Below are 26,255 nucleotides of genomic sequence, written 5' to 3'. Positions count from 1 at the left end.
AAACCTTTGGGGAATGCTTTTCTAAGAGTCCCTGGAACCCATTTTCTTTTCTTGGCTTTGTAAGGTGTGAAAGGTCATAAGTCATCACCAAGCTTTGCCTCCAAAGTTAGATGCCTATTCCAAAGTATCTAGTATTTTCACATGCCTTGATTGTACTTAGATCTAGATAACTTTGGGTGAATTTCTCAACCTCTCAAAGGTTAAGTTTCCTCACCTATAAAATGAAAATAATAATGCCCAAATTTGAAGATTAAATGAGTTTAAAAACTGTACTTAACAACATGTTTAATAAATAAAGTTAAGAAATAAATGGACATAGAAATTGCATTTCCAATTAAGTACATATTCATTCAACAAACATTTAAAAGCACCAGACTTTGATTAGGATAGTAATTGCTTCCTTTTTTTTTTTTTTTTTTTTTTTTTGTCTTTTTAGGGCTGCATCTGCGGCATATGAAGGTTCCCAGGCTAGAGGTCTAACCGGAGCTACAGCTGCCAGCCTATGCCACAGCCACAGCAATACCAGATCTGAGCCATGTCTTCGACCTACACCACAGCTCATGGCAATGCCAGATCCTTAACCCACTGAGCAAGGCCAGGGATCGAACCCACAACCTCATGGATCCTAGTTGGATTTGTTTCCTATGGAAACTCCTGCTTCCTTTTTAAAGTCCTCTTAGATTACAGTGTTTTTACCACTAATGTTTATTCATTTGATCCCTCCATACTCTGTGAGAATCCAAAAGAATTTTTTTATTAAATATATTTGATGTACCATATTATCTATTATAGGTGTACAATATAGTGATTCACAATTTTTAAAGGTTATACTCCATTTATGGTTGTTATAAAATATTGGCTATATTCCCTGTGTTGTACAACATATCTCTGTACCTTATTTTATACCTAATAGTTTATACATCTTAATCCCCTACTCCTCTATTACCCCTCCCCTCTTCCCTCTCCCCTCTGGTAAGTAGTAGTTTGTTTTCTACATCGGTGACTCTTTTTGTTGTAGTCACCAGTTGGTTGTATTTTTTTTTTTTAGATTCCACATATAAGTGATATCATATAGTATTTATCTTTCTCTATCTGACTTACATGGTGTTACACCATGTTCTTGGATTGGAAGAGTTAATGCTGTCAAAATAACTACACTACCCAAGGCAATCTTCAAATTCAATGCAATCTTCAAGTTCAATGCCATTGGCATTTTTCATAGACAAGGATCTTTATTCATCTCTTAGAGGTAGGAGTGAAAGTCATAGAGAACAGTCAAGTGAGGGCTATAAGATCATAGTCCTTGATATCAGGCATGGGTTTGAGACTTGGGTCTGATACCAGCTGTGTCTCTCCTCGAGCACTTTTCCTTTTTGCACCTCATTTTCCTCATCTGTGAAAGGGAAATTATACACCTATTTCATAGAGTTATTGTGACGATTAAATGAAATAGTACATAGAGGATACTCATTACATACACGGTTTTAACACAACAGCTTAACACCCAATCAGTTAGTGATCATCAAGCCCATTATTATACTTTTTATTATTGTTCAAGGTCATGGAGCTGAAATAGCAGAATCAGGACTAAAACTCTTATTTATTAAATCCCAATCCAATGTTTTCTGCCATACCAGTAGTTTCCAAGCATTTCTGAGTAACATAATACCTCTTTAAGAAAACATGTCTTCTATAGCTCATGTGTACATACCACAGCAGCACTGTGCTTGTTAGAGTGGGAGGAGGTTGGCTGAAGTGCCTTCTGCCCACCCCTACTTCCTACTGCCGCAGACAACTGTCTGTCCATGCCCCCTGCCCCTGCAACTGCATTAACTACCAAATCAGCTGCTTTCAGTCACCGTTGACTGAGATTCACCGTGGACTTTGTCTTAATGAGTTAAGAGGGCAGGTGGACAATAATGCTTCCGTTTGCCTTGTCAGTGCCATTTGCTTCTTCTAGTTTCTTGCCCTGCTCCTTATTTCCTGTGGATCTCTTTGTCCTTTGACCGTTCATGTTTTTCTGGCTCATAAGCTCCATCAACATGACTACTTCCTGACTGTTACCTAGAACCTGAGACCTCCCCTTTAGTTCTGCCAAGCAGAATCTCTGCTTTTCTGGTTCATGGACTTTCAGCCACTTCCCACCCACCATCCACCACTGCCTGCAGGAGATGGAATGTTTCTACCCCTCTCCTTACATCATGCCAACTTTTGCCACCTCTTTCTAGCTCCCTCCCTTACCTTTGAAGGGAGAAAGAATTATTAATCTGACTGATCAAAATTTTAGATCATTTTTCATGTCACATTTTCTTTGGGGTCAGATTTCTGTGTGTTAAAGGTATAAATCCACCTATCCCTTTACTTTCTCCACATGACTAGAAGTAGACATCCAAACAGACCCACCATATCTCCATAGGTGTGCCTAAGCATGCTGGCCTTTGCCTGTAATTCAGCTCATCAGAGGATTCAGATTCAAGTTTTTCAAACTTGAAGCCCAACTTAGTCTTCAAGCTGAAGTGAGTGTTTTCCCCAGAAGTCCACAGTGTTATTTGGTACTCCTAGGGCTAATTAGAGTCCCAGGTAGCTGTTATTCCTGAGTCTCTTTCCACTGGGAAGATAACTAGGAGAAAAGATGACTGGCAGGGAAGATCCAAGCTTTCCCAGTCCCTGGGTATAAAACCATTAATAATCCCACCTCAATTCCTAGCACCTCTGTGACCTTTCTTCTTTAAGCCTGGCCCCTTCCCTCTGCTCCCAGCCCTTCACAGGTCCCTTGCCCTATAGTCATCCCCTGGTGAAATAGGACATTGCAGACAGCCCAGGATCCTCAGCCCAGAATGTCTTTCCCACCACAAAGCCCTCCTCTGCCTGAAGTCTTCCCTTAGCCCCATCAGAATGAGTTCTCCTTCTCTGGCTCACATTGCACTTAATTTTTTATTCTGTTATGGCCTTCCTTCAGCTTCATGTTCTAAAAAGTTACAGGTCAGTCTTTCCCACAGGACTGGAAGCAACCAAAAGCAGGGAGCCTGGTTAATCATTTCTGATCATTTCTGATACCCATCAGCCATTGCGCTTTGCAAGCCACAGATGCACAATAATATATTGTGATTCAGGAGCTAAATAATGTCCCCACAAACATGATCAGAAGAATTATATATACTATGATATGTAATTTTTAATTTTTTATTATAGTTGATTTACAATGTTCTGTCAATTTCTGCTATACAGTAGAGTGACCCAGTTATACATATATATATACATTCTTCTTCTAACACCATCCTCCATCATGTTACTATGATATAAAATTAATAAAATATATATATAGTGCGCCTATAGCTTGCAAAGACCAATTATAAGTGAATAAATTTTAATGCATATTTATATTTTATGTTTATTATGGGAAATATGTGTGTGTGTGTATATATATATCATGTTGAATTGTTAAAGAACCCAATATTAGAAGTACCAGGGGCACTGGACACCTTGCAGGCCTTCTGATGCATGAATGGAGAGCATTTTATCAGAAGCAGGAAGGAACTTATCAAAGCAATCATCATTTTTGGCCTGCCTGTGAATCCATTTATTTTTCTGTTTTTTTTTTTTTTTCCCTCATTTTAAATTATAAACAAGCTGCCTCATGTGTTTCCCTTCTCTGCTACCGGAACCTGCTGTCAATGAGCTCTGAGTGTTGATCCAAACACTGACGCAGGAAGTGCTGGTCAGCAAGGCTGGGCCTTGGTTTCTGAGGCCTGCAGAGGAATTCCAACTCCCTGGGCCAAAAGTCAGGCTTCATGACAAGTTCTTGCTTCCCTCAGAAGCTGGTGGGAGAGAAGAGCCCAGGGTGTGGAGACTGAAGATTCTGTTCAAGTTTCAGCCCCATCACTGGCTTCTCACAGGACCTTGTTCAAGTTGCTTAATTTTTCTGAACTTTGGTTTCTTCATCTGTAAATGGAGACTGAAGAGGCTTAAATGAATTCTTATGGAAAAGCAAGTATAGAGATATTTTGTAGGTGTTCCTGTCATGGCACAGCGGAAATGAATCCGACTAGGAACCCTGAGGTTGCAGGTTCAATCCCTGGCCTCATTCAGTGGATTAAGGATCTGGCGTTGCCATGAGCTGTGGTGTAGGTCACAGACATGGCTCAGATCTGGCGTTGTTGTGACTCTGGCAAAGGCCAGCAACTGTAGCTCTGATTAGATGCCTAGCCTGGGACTCTCCATATGCTGCAGGTACAGCCCTAAAAAGACAAAAAGACCAAAAAAAAAATATTTTGTAGACTATGGCTCTCCAAAAACAAGGTGCTATCATTCCCACATGTCAAACAAACAACTTTGTCTGCTAAAGGGATAAACGTGTCTCTTCTGGAAAGAGAATTGCCGTGCTCCAGTTTGGGGTGAAGGATAAGTAGCTCCGACCAAAAGGAAGGAAAGGTCAGATCCAATCTCCTCCAAGGACTCACCAAAAATACAAGTGCTCAATGACTGGAAAATATACCCTTTAGGAAATAGATTGCTGCTTTCTCCCCATTCTTCTCTAAGACTTCCCCATCATCAGGATCATCAGCTTGGTTCTAAGGATAGAAACTCCAGGCAAAAAAGAGCCCTGCCTCTGGATACCTCTAAAGAGATTGGTGTGTTGCTGTTGGCTCCACTGCCAGAGTTCTGCTGACAAGTTCCATTAAGGAGGTCTCAGACAAGGAGACTGTGTTAACACTCAACATTTCTTCACTTGCCTTGTGAGGCAGGTCTGCAGAGCCAGCAGCCTACAGCTGTGTTTACAACTTCCCATCACCCTTGTTAATGAATGAATTCTGGGTCTGTACCTCACCTTGCATAGACTTGTGCAGCATATAGGATGGTGGTAGGTCATCCCTGCAGGAGAGGGACTGGTCTTAATCCGGTGCAGCACAGGACATGTGTGGGGGTGGGTAAAAAGCAGTGGAGAGAATAGAAAGCAAGCGTTATGCAAATAGTTAAGCATCCCAATAAAATTCAAAGATGCTCTCATCTTCAGTTTCCACAACTTTGAAAGCATTGGCTCCCAATTTGCAAATGTACAGCACATTTCAGCTCAAATGCCACACAAAGTGTCCCTGAAGACGTGAACTAAAAATTATAACCACTTCCACTGAAATAATCTATTATTCCCTGGATTGTAAAATGTCCCAGTTAATCTTGTCAGAGGGTGTAAAGAAGCAGCTACTAGATCCCATGGCAATTCCAAGGATGAAAAGAGGTCTGTCTCATTTTCTAAAAAGTCCTGCCCCATCAGAGACTCCAACCTTAGAAAGCTCTGAAATGGAAGCATGGGAATTGAGACAGAACATGGCCTCAGTCTTTAAAGTTTTACTCTCTAGAAGGAAAAAATGTCTATATTCATGTGATTGGTAATGGCAAGTGAATTATATCCTCAAGCCAGGTTTTTCTGTGCGACTAAAGCCAAACAAAAATACTACAGCAGATGGAGATCCTGCCGTGGTGCAGCGGGTTAAGAATCCAACTGCAGTGGCTCAGGTTGCTGCAGAGGTACAGATCTGATCCCAGCCCAGTGCAGTAAGTAAAAGGATCCAGCCTTGCCACAGCTACTGTATAGTTCACGGGTGTGGCTCAAATTCAATCCCTGGCCCAAGAACTTCCATATGCCCCCATGCAGCTATTTAAAAAAAAAAAAAAAAAAAAGTAAATAACATGATAGAACAGACTTACTATCAAAATCTTCATGAAGTTTTAGAAGATTACCACAGATAGAAAAAAAAAAAAAAAACCCTGGGTTTTCATAGGAAAAGAAATTATCCATTTTTTGGAATGTGATAGATCTAACAGTCTTTGCGATTATTGATTAGAAGGTTAAAAAAGGCTGTAATATCAGATGCCTAGTAAGCATATTAGGACCCAGATTTTCCATCCTATTTCTGGCTCTGTCACCATTCAGCTGTGTAACCTTTGACTGCTCACCTCCCCATCTAGTCATCACTTTCCTCATTTGCAAAGCGATAATAACAACCCCTGACTTGGTTCCTGCATTTCCCAGGGCCATTGATTTCTAACAGAGGATGGATGGGACACTGATTTGCAAATGTGAAGGAGGAATGTGATGATTATATTCCAGAGTAGAGTTTTTTTTCAAGTTTTGCTGTTGTTATTGTTGTTTTCCTCCTATAAGGAGCCTTTAGAGCTCTTTGCTTCAAAACGTATTTTTGTTTGTTCCATTTTGAAATGTTTGATGGCATAAAACAGGTATGTACTTATGGGTTTTGTTCAAAACATAATTGACAAAGACAGTTAAGGATTACCATCCTTGGAGTTCCCTGGTGGCCTGGCAGTTAAAGACTCAGCATTGTCACTGCTTTGGCTCAGGTTCAATCCCTGGTCCTATAACTTCCGCATGCTGCAAGCTTAGCCAAAAAAAAAAAACAAAAAAAAAAAAAAACAAACAAATGAACAAAAACCCTTTTAAAATATTGTTTGGAAAAGAATGTAATAAGCATTTTATAAAGTGGAGCAAATACCAAGTGACAATTTACCTCAAGACATCAGATGGAGTACGTCTGGGAAGTAAATTTGGTACATGGTGTCACACTTGAAAGAGCACGAAGACAAATGCATTGATATGCACCTAGAATAATTCAAACTCTCAACATTTGAGAAATCTCCATTTTTGTGTGGTGCCACAGAATTTTACTATACAGTAGTTCCTTTATAGCTAGGAAACAAAACAAGAAATATGTTATCAATGAAAAGCATTATGCTGAACGAAAGAAGCAAAATTCAAAAAGCTACACTTGGCATGGCTCCATTTATGTGGCATTCTCAAAAAGACAAAACTGTAGCGACAAAGACTAAATCAGTGGTCATCAGGGGTTCAGATGGCGGAGGCGGGGGGCACCTAGAGAAGTATAGCATGGGAGTTAGCGGGGGGATGAACTTCGTTGTACCCTGACTGGGGTAGAGTCTCACAAATCTATACCCATATTAAACTGAATACCAAAACTGTCTAATTACAGTATGATTGTTTTTAGAAATAAAATGAATGAAAGGGGAGAAAGAGGAAAAAAACAATCACATCACTGAGCCACATGCAAGAGGACACAGTCCTTGTCCTCTGAAATGTCACTGCTCCATGTGTAAACAAGATTTACCACAGCACTTTCCAAACATTTAGGGGCACAGAAGTCACTTCTGGCTCTAGATACAAGGAAGATACTCATTCAAATGGTCTGGAAAGGGACCTGAGTTTCTGCATTTCAGCAAAGCTTCCAAGTGATGTCTGGCTTCTGCAGTACATTGTAGAATGTGTAGGCTTTGTAAAATTTAGTTCATGTGGAACACTTATGGCAAATAAGTGCCGTCATGCCAACTGCCCGCATCCCTGACCCACAGTAGAGATCACTAATTGTTCAAACACATTTTCCTCCTAAGCCCACATAGGACCATCAGATAGACTGTGGTCAAGAGCAAGGGATGCTCAATAGGGAAGATTGTGTGAGATGAAATCCGATGGTCACCTTGACCTCCAGTGGTGATGCAAGCCCCATCCATTAGCATTGCAAAGAAATGCACTTAGAAAACCTACTTCCTTTCTTGGGCCTTAATGTCTTGGCTCCAATACACTGTGTCCTAGACAAATTAGCTACAGTTAATTACAGAGATACCATTCCTTCAGGCAGAGATAAGCCACTTTATCTTTCCCACTAGGCTATAGATGGCTCGTGTACAGACCTATCGTCTGCTTCTTTTAGTAACTCCCTTAACGTCATTTGGAGCCTCAATTTCTTCATCTATAAAATAAGGATGATAATACTATCTCATAAGGTTGTTGTCAGAATTAACAAGAAATTAATGTCAAGTGCTTAGAATAGCATTCTGCATGGAGTAAGACTCAGTCATTGGTGACTTTACCATTATTCCCCAACAGTGCAGTGCCATGCCGATGGCAATTGTCCAAAAAATACTGCTATGGGGAAGGCAAGATGCAGGGTGAAGCAAGCACTGAATCTGGAGCCAGAAGATGGTGGTCACAGCATCAGTTCTGTCCCTCTACCTCTCTGAACTTTCATTAAGTAGAGATAATGAAAAATTAGATATGTTAATTTTATGATTAATTTCAGCTCTGACATTCTATGTATTGATAACACTCCTGGGCAAAATTATAGCATTTTAAAAAATCTGTTATAGTGTTATAAGCATCCAGTTGAGAACAACAACAACAACAAAATTATACTACTTCCAAAATCTAGTTTAGGCAAAAATTGAGCGTTCTGCATTTTCACCTGAGTTATTGGTTTTCTGCCACTGGAGGGCGTGTGGTGCTTGGTTGTAAACCATGCTTCTGGGCCTTGGCTCTCTAGCTCACAACTTCAATTTCAGTCCATTGAACTGGAATGTGAGCATCAAAGAAATCACCTCTCTCATTTGAGAGAGTTAACAGATGAGGTGTAGCCCCAAGAGATTATGTGAGTTGGCAAAGTCAACAGAGAGAAAAGTCGACTTAATCTGCCTGGTGCCATTCTGACTACCTTTAGTTCCCCTTAATAGTAGCCCCGTACAGACCTTCAGGCTACATCCTCTCCTCGCTCAATTTTGAGCAATTTCAATCGATTCTTCTGCACCCCTCTCCTGCACATGGCTTCTCCAAGTTCCCTTGTCTTTTCACAAGTCTCCAACAGAGACTGGATCCTGGTCTTCTTGAATATGACCTCGTGCATGTGTGGAATGCGTTTAGTTCACAGACACCCGAATCCACTTACTAGGCTCTAGAACATTTGCTCCATTCTTGATCTGGGATATGAATGGTGCAAAAGGTAGAAGAAATACTGCTTTCCAGGCAGCCTGTTTTTCACTAAAACTCTAGTGTCCACTGACCACAGGAATGAATGGGAGGGTACAATGGACACAAGAGGTTGTTCCACCCTTTAAAAAGCTCCCAAACTTATTAAGGTGATTAAATAAAAAATGGAGGCAAGAGATACAGAGAATAAGTCTTTAGGCATCAAATGTTAGGAATATAGACTTATCTCTTGCTGCATGTGATAAATCAAAATTCTATGTTGAAAACAACTGGGAGGTCTCTTCCCAATTTAGAGAAAGAGTGCTGTGATCAATTACTCATGTCTGGCATGGGCATGGAACAGAGTAAGATATGCATGGATTTACCAACCCTGACTTCTAGTCTGGGCCCCACTTTTTTTTTGTTTCAGCTGGAGAAACTAAGGTCCATAAAAGGAAAGGAAACCTGGTCAAGATCATTTAGTTAAGTAGCAAAGGATAAGTTTTCAAAGCATTATAACCCTAGACAGGTCAATCCAGGTTTAGGAGAGGGTATTTTTTCTGAAAGCCTGGATGGTTCTCCCACCTCACCTAGTTATTCCTGGCACACTCTGGACTAATTTACTTCTTCTTCTGAAAATATCTCATGATTTCTTTTTTTTTCATTTTTTTCTCATGTGATTGTTGCTACTTATAAAAGAATGCATGTCACATATGTACATAATAAAGCATAAAATGTAATAAATACCCACCCATCCTCTACCCCTTAATTTAAGCAATGGGAGCTATTTGTGGGCCCCTCCCTCATCCCATTCCTTACCTCCCAGCCAAGAGGTATATACTATCTTAAATTTCCTTTTTTCCTCATTCCCTTAGTGTCTCTTTCAAGTTTTACTATATATGGGTATATCCTAAGACATTACACTTTTTATTTGTTTCATGTGTTTTTAAATGTTGCACAATGGAATCATGGAGTTTGTATTCTGCACTTGATTTTTCACTCAAAATAATCTATCAAAAATTTCCAAGGTTGTCATTTTATTCATCATCATTACCGTATTGTATTCCACTGTGTGACTATATTACTATTTATCCATTCTACTCTTCAGAAATTTTGAATGTTTTCTAGGTTCTTGGGGTTTTTTGTTTGTTTTGTCTTTTTAGGGTTACACCCAAGGCATATGGAAGTTCCCAGACTAGAAGTTTAATTGGATCTGCAGCTGCCAAACTATGTCACAGTCACAGCAACACAGGATCTGAGCCACACCGGCGACCTACATCACAGCTCATGGCAAAGCTGTATCCTTAACCCACTGAGCAAGGCCAGGATTGAACCTGGGTCCCCATGGATACTCGTCGGGTTTGTTACCACTGAGCCATGATGGAAACTCCTAGGGGTTTTTTTGTTTTCTCTTTAAATTGTTAAGAATAAATCTACTATGAACATCTTTTTTTTTTTTTTTAACTACACCTAGGACATATGGAAGTTCCCAGGCCAGGGATTGAATCCAAACCACAACTGCAGCAATGCCAGATCCTTAACACATTGCACCACAGTGGGAACTCCTTTATCGTTTCCTGGTACACACGTGCAACGTTTCCCTAGGGCACCAGTTCTCAATCAGGGCAGTTTTGCCCTCAGGGGACATTTGGCAATGTCTGAATGCACTTTTTGTTGTCATACCTGGGGAGATGGGTAGAGGAAGAGGGGACAGAAAAGTGCTACTGGTTGATGGGTAGGGGCTAGAATGCTGATAAACAATCCAAAATGCATAGGCTCCAGGAAGAGAAGGAGGGAGTGGGGGGAGTGGGGGAATGTTTCAACAAGGTACCCCCAGAACCACTCCAGAAAGAGTAGGGGCACTGCCTACTTGTGAGGGGGGAAGCCCATCTCTGCACAGTCTTGTGACTGAGCCTGTGACTTCCAGTGGCCCGGTTCTCAGCAGCAAGCAAGTAGCCAGAGGCAGTGAAGGAAGGGAGGGAGGTGCCCAGCAGTGTGCCGAAGCCAGTAGGAGGGGCTGCAAAGAGCCTATCATGCTCACCTTTCCCCAATTCTGCATTCAGCGACATCACCTCTGCAGCTTGAAATGAGCCCTCAAGCCCCTAATCGGTCTATTTGTAGCCTATTTCTCCAAATGCATCATCTGTCATTCTCCTCCCCATCATGAAGTTCCAGCCACATAGACTTTCTTTTCCTTCCTCAAACTTGCTAAGGTCTTTGAAGTTGCAGCTTTGTGAGCCTGGCATGTACTGTATATATGACTGCCTCCTTCTTACCACAGCACAAAGGTCATCTTCTCAGGTCTTTCTTTCTTTCTTTCTTTCTTTTTTATCTTTTCCAAGACCACACCTGTGGCATATGGAGGTTCCCAGGCCAGGGGTCTAATCAGAGCTATAGCCGCCAACCTACAGCATAGCCACAGCAACGTGGGATCTGAGCCATGTCTGTGACCTACACCACAGCTCATGGCAATACCAGATCCTCAACCCACTGAGTGAGGCAGGGATCAAACCCGCAACCTCATGGTTCCTAGTTGGATTCGTTAACCACTGAGCCCACTATAGGAACTCCTCAGGTCTTTCTTGATCACCCAGTAAAATTCTACACATTCCACCCCCCACCTCTATCACAGTACTCTGTTTTGTTTACTTCCCGTTCCTTATCCCTAACTGAAGTCATATTACTTTTTGTTACTGATGTTTACTTGTTTATTTTCTGTGCTTTCTTCTAGGATGTAAGCACCATAAGGTCAAGGATTCTATCTGCTTTGCTTTAATCTGTGCCTCTAGGAACCTGCACAATGCTTGGAACGTGGTAGACAATCCACCGATATTTGTTGAACATGGGAATTCCCATTGTGGCTCAGCAGGTTAAGAATCTGATGTACATAGACTTGGAGAATAGACTTGTGGTTGCCAAAGGGGAGGAAGTGGGATTCTGGGGTTGATAGATACAAACTATTGCATTTGGAATGGATAAGCAATGAGATCTTGCTCTATAGCACCAGGAACTATAACTAGTCACTTGTGATAGAGCATGATGGAGGATAATGTGAGAAAATGTATGTATGTATATGCATGTATGTGTGACTGGGTCACTTTGCTGTACAGCAGATCTACAGTAGAAAATTGACAGAACACTGTAAACCAACTACAATGGAAAAAAATAATTAAAAAAAAAAAAAAAAGAAGAAGAACCTGATGTAGTCTCTGTGAGGATGCAGGTTCAATCCCTGGCCTTGCTCAATGGATTAAGGATCTGGAGTTGCCGCAAGCTGCAGCACAGGTCAAAAATTTGGCTCAGGTCCAGGTTGCTGTGGCTGTGATGTAGGCCTGCAGCTGCAAATCCAATTCAATCCCTATCCTGGGATTTTCCATATGCTAAAGGTATGGCTGTAATAATAATAATAATAATAATATAATATACACATTTGTTGAACAATTGAATGAATTAAATGTTGTTGAGTGTTTTGATGTAAATGGCGGCACCATAATCCAACCAGGTCTATCCTGGATGTTCATAAAAGCTATATTTTCTAATCTTTCTCATCTTCCTGTGGAAGGGCTCTTCTTGGTACTTATATTCCTTTCTCTAAAGATGTTCATTTCACCCCTGAACTGACTTCATAAGTCCAAAGAAACTCATATACTCTCCAGTAGAGATAAAACCACCATGTCCTTAACTCTTTTCCTTCCCATGTGCATTATTTTCCTGATTTGAAGGCTACTGGGAAAAGGTATGAAACCAGTTTTCTCTGGAAATGGCGAAATGTGAGGAACATTCCAACAAGTGACCACTTCCCAGCAACATCCCACTCTCCCACTTCAGCTGTGAGCTTCTTTCTGAGATCCATGTCCTGGTCTCCACCTGTGTATGTGTGTCCCTCTGATTCTCTGCAGTGATGCCAGAAATCTCGTAATCTCCTTTGGACATAGTCGCCTATTCTATTTCAGCCTTCAGAATTTTTTTTCTTTCATCCTCAAAAGAAAACTAAATTGGGCAAAGCCAGTTTGGTTAGTTTATTTTCAAATTCACCTGAAGGGAAATCTGTGTATCAATCACATAAGAAGAGGATACCTTTCTTCCCCTTTCTCTTTTGGAGAACTCCAATCCCTGGTCTAGATCCCAAAAGCAAGATCTGGCCTTTAAAGCTTAAAACAAGCTTTGATTTTCTCAAGATTCCCATGTCAGATTAGCTTCCAAAAGAGTTTGTTAAATGAAGATGGAAAAAGTGTCTAATAACTCTGATGTGACCTTAAGGACAATATACTCTGCCCTGTCTACACAGCTCTAGGTTTTGCAAAGAATGTGCCTTGAATTCTCTCCCTACCTTAATTATGATGTACATTGCTAAGAATGTGGTGTTCTGTGTGAGTTGTCCATTAGGAGATTTTAACCAGATAAGGAGTCCTGACTTTGCCCCAAGCCCTACACTCATAATGCGAATAACCTAGCTGGGTTGAAAAGTGATTGAAGATAGCTTTTATGCTCTACAAGCTAAGACTAAACTTCTGTTTTTTGTTCAATATAGGTCCTGAGATCTTTGCAAATCTCTAATTTTGAGACCACCCATAGCATGTTATTTTCCCTGGGTAATGTATATTTAACCTTGCAGTGCAATCCTCATCTTCCTTAATCCCAACTGATATAACTGACTGTTCCTTTCTTCTTGACATATTCTTCCTTTGGTTTCCATCTCTGAGTTTCCTTTATTGGCTCCACCTCCTCTGCTAAATATTGAAGTCCTCAAAACACAGCGTTAATCCCTTTTTCCTCTCACTTGACATTTTTATTACAAGGGTTCTTACTTATTCCCAAAACTTCAAAGATTATCCATATGCCAATGACTTGCATATTTATCTCTCTATTCCAGATAGCTCCTTGATCTCCTAGTCAATACCTGCAAATGCTTATTGCATGCTTGTGCTTGGCTATCTGCTTAAGCTATCTATAATTGAACTCGATTATCTCCATTAAGCCTTTCATTCTGGAAGTCTTCTTCATCTCAACAAATGTCACCATTATCTACCCAGTTGCTCAACCCAGGAAAACTTGACTCATCCTTGACTCTTCCTTCCGCTCTCGCCCCCATCTTCCCACACACACTCAATCCATCCCCAAATCCTATAATTCCTATTTCTACAATACATCTCACACCCATCCCCCTTTCTCCATCATCTTTGCCATTCCCCAAGTCTAAGATGCCATGACTTCTTCTGTCCCCTTCCAATGCACAAGTACACAAATGTTAACTACACAAAGCAGCCAGGATGATCCTTTAAAGCTATATATCATATCATGTCACCTTCTGGCACCAATCTCTTTAATGGCTTCTCTCTACACTGTAATAAAACCCCAAGTTCTTTTCAGGGCCCACAGAGCACAATACGATCTTGTCATCCACCTCTCCTGCCTCATCTTCCACTCTCCTGGCACCCAATCTGCCCAGCCACCATGTACCAAATCAATACACAGAAGCCTTTAAGAACTGGAATGCTCTGGGTAACTGGGCAAAAAGCAAAACAAGTTTGTGTTTCCACACTTTGAGTTGAACGTCTTTCCAGAAAGTATGAATCTTCTGGGGTGCTTGGTCAAAGGCAGCCAAAAAATGACAGCAGTGTTCCTTGTAAACTGAAAATATGACAGGGCCTTGGCACTCCTTTTCACCAGTAACAGCTATACCAGTTACTGCTCAGTGTAGTAAGTAAAGATGAGAAAGGCATAGGAATGTATTTTTGCTGTTTTCCCAAAAGTCACTGGAATTGACTTTTGCTATTACTGTCATTGCATTTTTGAGAACTAAGCTATTTATGCGGCTATCTGCTGATTGGCCTATTGTTCTTAAGAGTGGAATATGGAGAGAAATTCTCATTAGTTAACACACATGGTTCATCAATCCCAGTCAAGATGGCTTTCATCTGTGTATATATTTGTGTATGTAGCCTTCTGTCACGGCAAAGTTTTTAAAATTTTCTGACCCTTGGCTTTCTCATGTGTAAAAAAGGATGGAAAGATCAAGGTTGTCACAAGTCTATATGAAGCATTTAGAACAGTAAGCCCTTGAGTTGATAGTTATCATCAGCAAGTTGGTGTTGGGGGAGGGGGAGGATTCATAAATTAATCTCCCTGTATGTTTTACCTCACTTTCTCCCAAAGCAAGATTCTCTTACTTTGCTATTACCAAGTGTTAACATTTCAGGCTCAATATGTACTATATCATTTCCTTTTCCCAATGGAATCTTTGTACTCTCCAAAATAGACTTTCTAGGATTGGGTAGTGGTTAGGGAGACTCAATCCATGCCACCATGTCTACAGTTTGGTGCCTTGCAAATTTCTCTTTCTGGATGTAAATGCTTTTAAAACAGAATGCTGTTATCTCAAGGTCTGGCTCCTGGGTTTTAGATAAGCTGGGACTTTCCATCAGTCTTGTTTCCTGCTCATGGAAAACATCTCTCTCAGCCCTGTGTCTCTTGGAGGGCTCCAAACAAGTCAGACATTCAAACAGAGGCTCCTGACACTGCTGTTAAGAAGGATAGATCTGGGAGGGGTTTTCCATATTCCACCAGATTTAAAGGCGGAAGGGTCAACCTGGGCAACTGGGGTCTCCCATCAATAATTCCAGCCAGGACAGGATCATCAATTCCCCCATCTTAACCAAGACCTAAGATTCTGATGTTGGATGCTGAACCAATGGCCCCAGATAATATAACATTCTTTCTCTTACTGAGTTAGCCTCAAACAGAACACCACGGACCCATCTAAAGCCAGCAAGATTTAAAGTTGGGGAGTTTCCAGCTGTACACAGAAACAACATCTTTACTGTATGGGAGATAAAAAATGCAGCAGAGATATAGGTCACTTTGGGAAAATTTACTGAACCTTTTTAAGGAGTGATGGTACAGGGATTCAGATGGCTAAAGCAGGAGCCCTGAGAAGACAATTGCATGGCTATTCCTTTAAATTCCTATGATTATCTTGTACTGCAGATCTGTGTAAACATATAAGTTATGAAATGACAGAACATAAAGAATGACCCTTTCATGTCTATAAGTGAGAGATCTATGCTAGCAAATTATAGGTCATTCTTCAAACACAATATTAATCATAATAGAAATCCTTGAATATGATGATTATGTCACTATTGTTTTTATTAGTATTCATTTATAAACAAGAGTGTCCCTAAAACTCCTGGACAATGTCTAAGACATTAGAAGACCAATTAGCAAAAATTATCTGCACCAAAAGAGTCACATATAAACCTGGTTTCAATTATTAAGGGAGAAAATGCACACATGTGAAACAAAACAAGTATGGTCTGTAGCTTTAGAAGAATTGAAAACAGAGATATTTAAGGAAAACCAGTTGTCCCCTGCACAGCAAGAATGGCACAGCACATACTGCTATGGGATTCCTTCTGTATGGGTGACAATGTGAAAGAGATGTGATATGTCACCAGGAGATTTCTCTCCTGACAACAGTCTCATGTGTGTATCTCAATTTATGTTAAATTAATCTAAAAAAGAATAGTAATTTTTTAAAAGGCTTGCGTCTGTAAGGAATTATTTGTCAGACTCCCAGAGCACTTTCATAGCTGTGATCTGATGTCATTTCCTCTCCAGGGTCCAGGAGGAGACCTGCTATGAACTGAGGGATGAAGTGGAGGCTCCAGGTTTGGGATGGGCGTCCACTCTGGTCACATGTCATGCTGGAGACCAGAGTTATGGCTCTTGAGTTCCTTTTACATGGTCCTAAAGAAGGGACTACAAAGATACAGACACCAGAATTTAATGTAATTATGAGAATGCTCTAATTGGCATTTTTTTAAACAGCTTATGCAAAGAGGTGGGAAAAAAGTGCTCAAAGGAGCACTTTGCTTCAGAAGAAATGTCTTGAAAAATCACAGTCAACCTTCCAATTTCTCTTCTTTCTTCAATCACTTCTTACCCATCTCTCCTTCCTTTGGTTTGCCCTTTCTTCACTAATTGTTATACCTATTGTTATACCTCTAACTTGTTAAATGTTCAAACATAACAACTTTTGCAGAAATGAAATGTAACATTAATTTATCTTTAGCTAGAATGTAAATGTGTTATATTTAATCTCCTGGAACATAAGATCAGACTATTACTCACTTAACATGTTTAAAACTGATTAACTTGAAGTGCAAATTGAAAAATGTGTTTTATTTAAAAAGCCAAATCAGAAATTTTTTTCCAAAGTCAATCTCCATTTTTTGGTCCCAGAGCAAAACAAAACAAAACAAAACAAACAAAAAAAGAAAACCAAAAAACCAAACCATAAAAAAAGAAAACCAGAAATACATAGTTAATTTTGCTTTATGAGGTCATTGGCACTTCTGGCTGGCCCTCTGTTTTATTCCTAAGCATCCTAAGTTTCCACGTGAACGTCAGTACAAGGAAAACCCTCTCTACCCATCCCCCAATTTTAATTGTAGGGAGTAAATACATGTCTACATGCAGACACAAACAACTGTTTATTTTCTCAACCCTCTCTTCTTACTTCCCATAGAAAGCAGGAGCAGAAGGATGATAAAAGGAAGAAGGATGAAGAGGAGATGGAACCAGGATGATTTGTCAAAAATCACATCTATTCCTAACTTTCCTCCTCGAGAGCCTCCATGTTGCTCCAGCAGAACGGCCCAACCCTGTAGAGAGAAATCCAAACGCCCTACACTCATCCCTACACTTAATCTGACACCTGTCTGTCTCCCTTCCCATCATCCACTTTGTTCCAGCCACACCCATCTGCCACTGCTTCTCCAGACACAATCTGTTCTTTCCTGTCTGATCCTCCCACCCTCCGTGGGTTTCTTACAGACCGTGACTGGTGTTCCCAGTGCCTGTCTTCTCAGGGGCTTGCAGAATGCTCACTCCTACCTATTGTCTATGGCTTCACTAAATTGAGATTCCTGGACCACATTTAAAGTCTCCAACTTTATTGGTGTTCTTGTACTGCTTATCAGTAGGTTAAGAAGTCATTTCTTACATGACGAAGGTGTGGGGAAAAGGCACATGCAGGGGTAAAATGTAAGTTAGTGTAACGTTTCACAAGAGGAATTTGACCATGTATTTGACCGTGAAGTGAAATTGTCATTCCTGACCCAGCAACTCCACTTCTGAACATGTATTCTAATGAAATAATCCTGTATGCCGACAAGGAAGTTTATCGCAGCAATGTTTATAATATCAAAACGTTATTTAAAAAAATCAAAGTTCCCAACAATGAGAGATTCATTAACTAAATGACAGCTCATTCATAGAATGGAATGGGATCTAGCCTGTCGCCCAGCATCGGGGAGCGGGTGTACTCCATCACTGTGGGACAATGAAAGTTAAATGAAATAAATAAAAGCATTTGCTGCCTTGCAGAAGAAAGATGGCAGTGTTAATAAAAAAAATGCATTCTGCATATGATAATTGATTTTTTAACAAGTGTATTTTATTTGTGAAAAATGTCTGAGAAATATATGATTTTTTTTAATTCATTGGGTAAATGAGTGCTTAAAATTTAAAAATAAGATGCTGTGAAGTCAAGTATACACTGTTCCCTAATAGGAACATATCAGACTGCCTTAGGCAAGCCTTTAGGAACAAAGCCATTCAGACAAAGGCCATTAGCCTGAAAGCCACTGAAAGATCTTAGCCATGTCCACAGAAGAACCCAGACACATGCTGGGAAACTCCCCACCCCAATAATAAGTTGAAACACCCCATCCCATAAGTAGTAGTAGTTCTTATATCAGCTAACAGATTGTTAAAAGAACAAAAATTTTATTGCTTCTTTTTTCTCTTCCTCCTGTTGCACCCATCTCAGTACCCACATGCTCAGCTCAAGCATTTCATCAAGGTGATACTAAAACTCTTTTTTTATATTTTACCCCCAATCCCTTTGTAACAGCTAGCTTGAAACCCATCCATCAACCAGAAAAATCTCAACTGGAACATCTTGAAAACACAGAGAAAGATAAACAGAAAACCGAATCACATTTTCTTGGGCATTTCAAACCTCCCACCCCCACTAAGGGTTTTCAAGTTCCATATTCGGTCATTATTGGCTAGTGTCATTGATTCACTACTAACCAGTCACCCGATGGCTTCAAACAGAGCTCTCAGTGTGTGGAAGTAAAGATGTTATCACCAAGAAAGTCAAGGGCCTGGGAGGCAGCTGGTTGCTTTTACAGGGACTGACGTATCTGGAAGGAGACTCTGCCTGGCTTCTGAATATAAACAGGAATGAGTCAGGTAGAAGCAGAATAAATAAGCACAGTGACTGAGAGACATTTCCCAAAGAGCAGGCTCGGGGGAGTGGAATAGACACCAACCCCCCCTGGGGTTTCTGCCAGACTCAATGTTAGGAGGAGGACAGACTTTGGAGTTGACAAACCTGACTTAGAATACTGGTTCAGCCAGCTCTTAAGAGTATATGCTGAGCAAGTTACCAAACCCTCTGAGCCTCAGTTTTCCTGCCAGAAAAAATGGATGCAATAACACTTACTTCCCAGGGTCGTTGGGAATAATTAGAGCCAATGTGGGAACTCGTTATGCCTAGCATGTCATGAATACTATATAAATGAGGATGCTGTTATTTGGGAAGGAGAAGCCAAGCCAGGCAGGATACAGGAAACATTCTTAGGGAAGAGACGACGTCCAAATATTCTCTTTCCATTTCAGATCAGCCAGCTTTCAACAACCGGAGTGGAAGGCACCAGCTGAATTCACTCTTTCCATCCAGCTAGAGGTCAGTATTGCACCAATCTCCCTGAGGAAGAAAGCAGGGATCCTACAGCCTATTTTTAGAGAATCTGTCTGCCTTTCCAGCCTCGGGCTCTTCAGTGTCCTTTCCTACAGCTTTCAGGATGGGTTCACCCTCGTGGGTAAGCATCTCCATGTCATCAGAAAATTTCATCTCATCCCACTCACGGATGTGATCTGAGGGATTTGGAGGCATAGATTTAAAAAAATAAAGGGGCAGAGAGTTCCTGTCGTGGCTCAGTGGTTAACGAATCTGAGTAGGAACCATGAGGTTGCGGGTTCGATCCCTGGCCTTGCTCAGTGGGTTAAGGATCCGGCATTGCCATGAGTTGTGGTGTAGGGTGCAGATGTGGCATGGATCCCGTGTTGCTGTGGCTCTGGCGTAGGAGGGCGGCTACAGCTCCAACCCCCCCCTCCGCCCTGCCCCAGCCTAGGAACCTCCAAATGCTGCGGGAGCGGCCCAAGAAATGGCAAAAAGACAAAAAACAAAAACAAACAAACAAAAAAAGTAAAGGGGCAGAGGGATTCAAAAGAACAGGAATTTCCCATCGAGACTGGAATTCTTCACAGAGAGTGCCTTTCTGTTACAGGAGTTTAATCATAAACCTATTATTCAGAAATACAAAATTCATTGATGGTTAGGGACCTAATACTTTTAAGCGGGCCTACTCCCTGCCAAGTGAGATCTCACTTGGTTGAATGAGGCAAGAAGGGGGCCCGTGGTTGTTTGCAGGGATCTTTCTGGGCCATTTCTGGCACACTGCTTTTGTGCCAGTGCAATCTCTTTTGCTCCCTCATCTCTCTTTGTCTCTCTGTCACACACGTCTCTGTCTCTTTATTTCTCTGTCTCTCTTTATCTCTGTCACACACACACACACACACACACACACACACACACAAACATTCAGTTCCCCATGAGAATGATAAAAGCAATGGCTAAAGCAAAGTGACAAACAGCGTTCCTGGAGCAAAAGGCTCACTGGCCTGGAAGGAATCTCAGACATCATGTCCCCTATCTGTCTGATAAGATTTCATCTAAAATCCTTCCTGGCTGAGTGGAGATCAGGCCAGTATAAATGATCACCATAAAGTCGATCCTTTTGTATTCGTTCATTCACCCCCCCAGACACTTATTAAATGCTTACACTAAAAATAATAATAAGTGCCTACGTTTACTCAGCCTCTACTGTGCATCAGGCATAATGGCGGGGGAAAGAGGCAAACAAAAATGTACAATTACCATCTCTAGGAAGTGCTGTGAAGAAGAGGTTCAGAAAGCTCTAAGTGTTCAGTGTAGAAACCTGACCTCCTCTGGGGAAGATCTTGGTATCCAGGGAACTAAATGAAGGTCGTGTACTCAGAGCAGGTGGGGCAAAAGTCTAGAAGGGCGGGCCTGGGCTGCACCATACTGTCTCATGAAGCATAGAAAGGATTTTGGTCTTTATCCTGAGCAGTGGGAAGACACTGAAGGATAGCCATGGAATTTATCTTAAAAGAACACAGGCAGCATAGAGCTAGTTCATATCCACTCCATCAGAGCTTGGGCCCCTGGAGTCCAGGGCTGTAGACTCAGACCCTCATAGAGTTAAACAGTCTCACAGAGAGATGACATCATAAATGCATCTCCTAAGCCAGCCACCCTTTCTCAGAGGCTGTTTATGGCCTCCAATCATTTGAATCCAATACATTTATTAAGTTCCCCCACCTCCATCCCATGCCTGACCCTGTGTTGGCACCCTGGGAGAAGCGAGTAGTCAAAATAAGACACAGATAAATAACCCAAATCCAAGGCAAAATATTGCAGGGGCTATCATAAAGTACTTAAAATGCAGCCACCACGAAGCACGGCAGAGTTCAACCAAAAGATACAGGATCTAGACTCTGAGTTGAAGTTGTAGCTGTGCCACTTACTAGCTATGACCTTGGACAGGTCACCTCTGTGAATCTAAATTATATTGATGCCTAAGAGTGAGTTCTGTGTACTAAAAAGACTACTGAGAAGTTTATCTTGGATTTTCAACTTAATGGTCAATTTACTAAAGTTACACATTTTTAAAATATTTTTTCTCCTTGGGTTTTATGTATCAGATCTTTTTTATTCCTATTTATAAGCCGAGCAAATTTTAAGTATCCCCCTTTTAGTCACTTTTAAAGAGATTTTCATCAATGCTTGCTTACCTTTGTAAAGTTAGGTGATGGAATTCCTTCAAGTAATTTAAGCTACATTTACAAATTCAGTTTTTCATCTTAAGCATATCAGTTGATCAACAAATATTCCCAAATAGGTAATCTAATAAATTATGCTTATAAATGTGATTCACATGAATTTCCATTTAAAGATGTGTCTCAATAATTTTTCAGTTATTCATTTTAAATTAGAGCTGAAATAATATTACTTTTTGTCTTTTTTGTCTTCTTTTCCTCTTCTTTTTTTTTTTTTTTTTTTAATTTTTATGTCCCCAAGCCACATGGGAGTTCCTGGGCCAGGGATTGAATCCCAGCCACTGTTGTGATTTATGCCACAGCTGTGTCATAAGATCTTTTAACCCACTGTGCTGGGCTGGGGATTGAACCTGTGCCTCCGAAGCAACCTAAACCACTGCATTCGGAGTCTTAACCCACTGCACCACAGCAGGAACTCCCAAAAGCTTTATTGAAGTATAGTTGATTGACAACGTGATAATTTCTACTGCAGAACAAAGTGATTCAGAGATAGATAGATAGATAGATAGATAGATAGATAGATAGATAGATAGATACATGGATGGATAGGGAGATATCCTTTCTTTTTCAGATTCTTTTTCCATTATAGATTATCACAGAATATTGGGTATTCAATAGGCCAAATTTTCTTAAACATTACAGGTATAAGAATGCCAAATATGGCCTGACTCTTTCTTAATACACAAACATTTAGACCATAGTTTTGATTAATTGAAACATGTTTATATATATTCTCAAACTTCCAGGCAATGAAAGATGCATGCCCAGTAAGGAAGACCATCATACTCCTGCTAACTGAAATTGCCTCCAGCTATTTGGCTGGACATGAGATGGGCTCCCTGGGTGGTGCTTTCCACAAAAAAACTAAGAAAACTATTAAATCATCCCAAGAAGTAGGGGAGCTGCCCTCTCAGCATTCTTGGGATTGCTTGTGATCAGAGATCCTGGTAAACCACGATCTTTGATATGATATCCTGAACTCTATTTTTAAAGGTTATGTCAATGAGCCTGCAACTTCGAAAACACCATGGTCACACCTCAAGGTATACTCAACTTCTGATCCTGCCTCACAAATGTCTACTCACAACCTCAGAAACTCTAGCTCAGCCTGATCTCTTGATTAGAGGACATGTGTTCTTTGGCTCCTGAGATCTCTTCAGATCTCTTCCATCTTATGTTATAGACATTTTAATGTAATAGAATCTGAAGCTATGTGAATGACTTCTCTGTCCAGCTCTTAACAGAACCCTGCATTCTTTGGCTACTGCATGTTAGATATCTCAGATGATTTTGTCTGACTTGCAGGCATAATTTATAATGCCAGTCTACCAAAAGCCTCAAATCTCTGGGCCTCAGTGTCCCTATGCTTAGTATCATAGAGTTGCTGAGAACTAAATAAGAAAATGCACATGAAAGTCATTCTGTGAATTATAAAGCACGGTACAACTATTAGTGCCCACCAGAGCTGGGGGAGAAAGAGAAAGAAAGATTGAAAAAAATGAATTCGGGGCACCATGAGAACATGGAGAAAAGGGTGATTATTTCCAGCTGGGCATTCAAAGAGAGCTTTAAAGAAAATGGAACATTTAGATGGACCTTGACAAATGGGTAGGATTTTAACTGACTGGCAGTAATGATGGGGAAGCCAGCAGAAGTCCATTTGGAAGTCTTTACAGAAGGCTTTCAGCATATAGCTGGCATTGAGTTTCAGGAAAAGGTCAGGGCTTCTCTTGGCATGCAATAGCCTTCCACCCTTCACCTTTCTGACCCTCCTAGATTTCTCACTTCCTACAATTTCATACAGTTTTTATTTCATGTCTTTATTACCCAGGACTACTCTTACCATGTAGAAAGTGCCCCAAGAGAATACAGAGGATGGCCGATGCTCTCCCTCCAGTAGGCTGATAATGTTGTCCACATTATTATCTCTGTCCAACATGAGGATTCCCCATGTTCACAGATGAAAGGACTTCCTCTGAATGGGAAACTAGTGAAATTCAGTGCAAGTGGAAAGAGAGCCATCCAAGAAACTGCAGAAAATGTATAATGATGCTTTGGGGTAGATTCAAACTCCAATTCAGACAATTCAGGTGTCTAGGCCATTTCCATTTCTCAGGGCTCATAACAATTTTTTAAAATGTTAAAATATTTATTAAAATTACATTTTGTCTATATTAATAAAGTTACACTTTTAGTGCTTAAAAGTACAATGCACTATAATTATGCTATTTGAAGGTTAATTGCAGGAGTTCCCTTGTGGCATAGCGGCTTAAGGATTCGGAGTTGTCAGTGCAGTGGCTCGGGTTGCTGCTGTGTCATAAGTTTGATCCCTGGCCCAGGGAACTTCCACATGCCACAGGCACAGCCAAAAAAAAAAAAAAAAAAAGGGTTAATTTCAGGATTTATGTCATATATATTTTTTTTTATAATATTCTTTTTTTTTTTTCTGTCTTTTTGCTATTTATTGGGCCGCTTCCGCGGCATATGGAGATTCCCAGGCTAGGGGTCCAATCGGAGCTGTAGCCATCGGCCTACGCCAGAGCCACAGCAACGCGGGATCCGAGCCGCGTCTGCAACCTACACCACAGCTCACGGCAACGCCGGATCGTTAACCCACTGAGCAAGGGCAGGGATCGAACCCGCAACCTCATGGTTCCTAGTCGGATTCGTTAACCACTGCGCCACGACGGGAACTCCGATTTATGTCATATATTAATGCATACACTATTTCAGGCATTATAGTTCAGTAATGAAACAAAAGTTTAAAGACATATACTGAGCATCTTCCTCTTTCAATCCTGTGCATTTCTAGATAATGTTAAAGAAAAAAAAATCCCTAACTTCGGAGTTCCTGTTGTGGTGCAGCAGAAACGAACTCAAACATGAGGATATGGGTTCGATCCCTGGCCTTTCTCAGTAGGTCAGGGATCTGGTGTTGCTGTGAGCTGTGGTGTAAATTGCGGATGTGGCTCAAATTCAGACCCTAGCTTGGGGGAAAAAAAAAACGTAACTTTAAAAGCTTTCAGGCTCTATGCGGCTCACAGTCAAATGACCTCTCCAGCTCCTAAGAAACCACCCCCCCCCCCAACTCTGACAGTCTTTAAGCAAGACTTTCATAGGCCAGAAATTTAATGTGGAATAGTATTCATTCATTTATGTTGCAAGTACTGTTCACACATTGAGTAAAGCCTCATTGTTCATATTTACAGCAAAGGCAGTCAATAGCTGCTTTGAGTACTCTGGTGAGTCTGGATCCAACCAGCAGGATTCCTCTAGGGTGATCAGTCAGGATGATACCATCACAGTGGGGGAATCCCCTAAATTCCTCAACAGGGCAGTCATTTCTTTAGGGCCATCCAATGTCTTCAGAGAACACCACTTCAATTTGCCTGCCTTGGGGACAGATGCTTGGCTGCCAGGAGTGCCTGGGTAAGGTTGGAAAGCCACCTATTCTGAATATAGACAGACTTCCCATCTAACACCTTGTTTTCCACACCACCTCTTATTCTGTCTCCTTACACTGTTTTCCTCACTCTCCTATGGTCAGTTTTCCTTCCACCACCCAGAAATGTGTTCCATCTTACCAGGAACACACATTCCCAGATATTTCATGACTGGTGCCTTCTCATCATTCAGGTCTCAGCTCAAATATCTCCTTAGGAGTGAAGGGCTCCCTGTATAAAATAACCCTCAACTCCTCTTCATCCTGTTTTCATTTCCATAGGGCATTATCACTCTAAATATCTTGCTCACTTATTTGTTATTGCCTTTGTCCTGTCATCAAAATTCAAATTCTAGGAGAGTTCAGATCTTGTCTGTTGAGTTTTGCATTGTGCCATCAAACTTTAGGCTCTGGCAAATAACAGACATGCAATAAACACTAGTTAAATGATGAAAATCACTCATTTCTTCCACAAATAGGCATTCACTATAGAATTATCATATGATTTGATCCAACAATCCCACTCCTGGGCATCTATCTATCTGTAGAAAACCATAATTTGAAAAGACACATGCCCCCAAATGTTCATTGTAGCAGTATTTATAATAGCCAAGACATGGAAGCAACCTGGATATCTATCAACAGAGGAATGGATAAGGAAGATGTGGTACATATACACAATGGAATATTATTCAGCCATAAAAAGCATGAAATAACTCCATTTGCAGCAACACAGATGGACCTAGAAATTATCACACTAAGTGAATAAGTCAGACAGAGAAAGACAAATATCATATGAGATCACTAATATGTAGACTCTAACAAAAAGTGATACAAAAGAACTTATAAAACAGAAACAGACTCAAAGAGTTTGAAACCACATTCATGGTTACCAACGGGGAAATATGGGGCAGGAGGGATAAATTAGGGGGGCTGGGATTGCCATATACATACTACTATATATGCAATAGATAGGTAACAAGGACCTACTGTATAGCACAGGGTTATCTACTCAATACTGTGTATAACCTATATGGGGAAACAATCTGA

At 40.8% G+C, this 26,255-nt stretch overlaps 1 long non-coding RNA gene across 4 annotated transcripts in view; it reads right to left on the bottom strand.

Annotated features, from left to right (window-relative positions):
* Window positions 1-26,255, bottom strand: part of LOC102165168 (uncharacterized) — a 102,261-nt gene that overhangs the window by 54,978 nt on the left and 21,028 nt on the right. Inside the window, exons 2-5 of one of the 4 annotated variants that reach the window (XR_014837155.1) lie at window positions 6,525-6,703; window positions 6,294-6,395; window positions 4,829-4,891; window positions 269-3,955 (exon numbers count right to left, since the gene is read on the bottom strand). The exons of 1 other annotated variant lie outside the window; for it this stretch is intronic. This is a non-coding gene — a long non-coding RNA (uncharacterized LOC102165168). Of the gene's footprint in view, window positions 1-268; window positions 3,956-4,828; window positions 4,892-6,293; window positions 6,396-6,524; window positions 6,704-26,255 lie in introns of those variants that run through there. 2 more of the 4 variants (XR_014837156.1, XR_014837154.1) reach the window with 2 other exon arrangements.

This window comes from Sus scrofa, chromosome 2 (assembly GCF_054392235.1).
Source record: "Sus scrofa isolate SSC_HxYL_T2T_F1_AM1 chromosome 2, Sscrofa_HxYL_maternal_Yorkshire_Landrace_v2.0, whole genome shotgun sequence".
Classification (NCBI taxonomy): domain Eukaryota; kingdom Metazoa; phylum Chordata; class Mammalia; order Artiodactyla; family Suidae; genus Sus; species Sus scrofa.
This window is presented reverse-complemented; position numbering and strand designations above follow the sequence as displayed.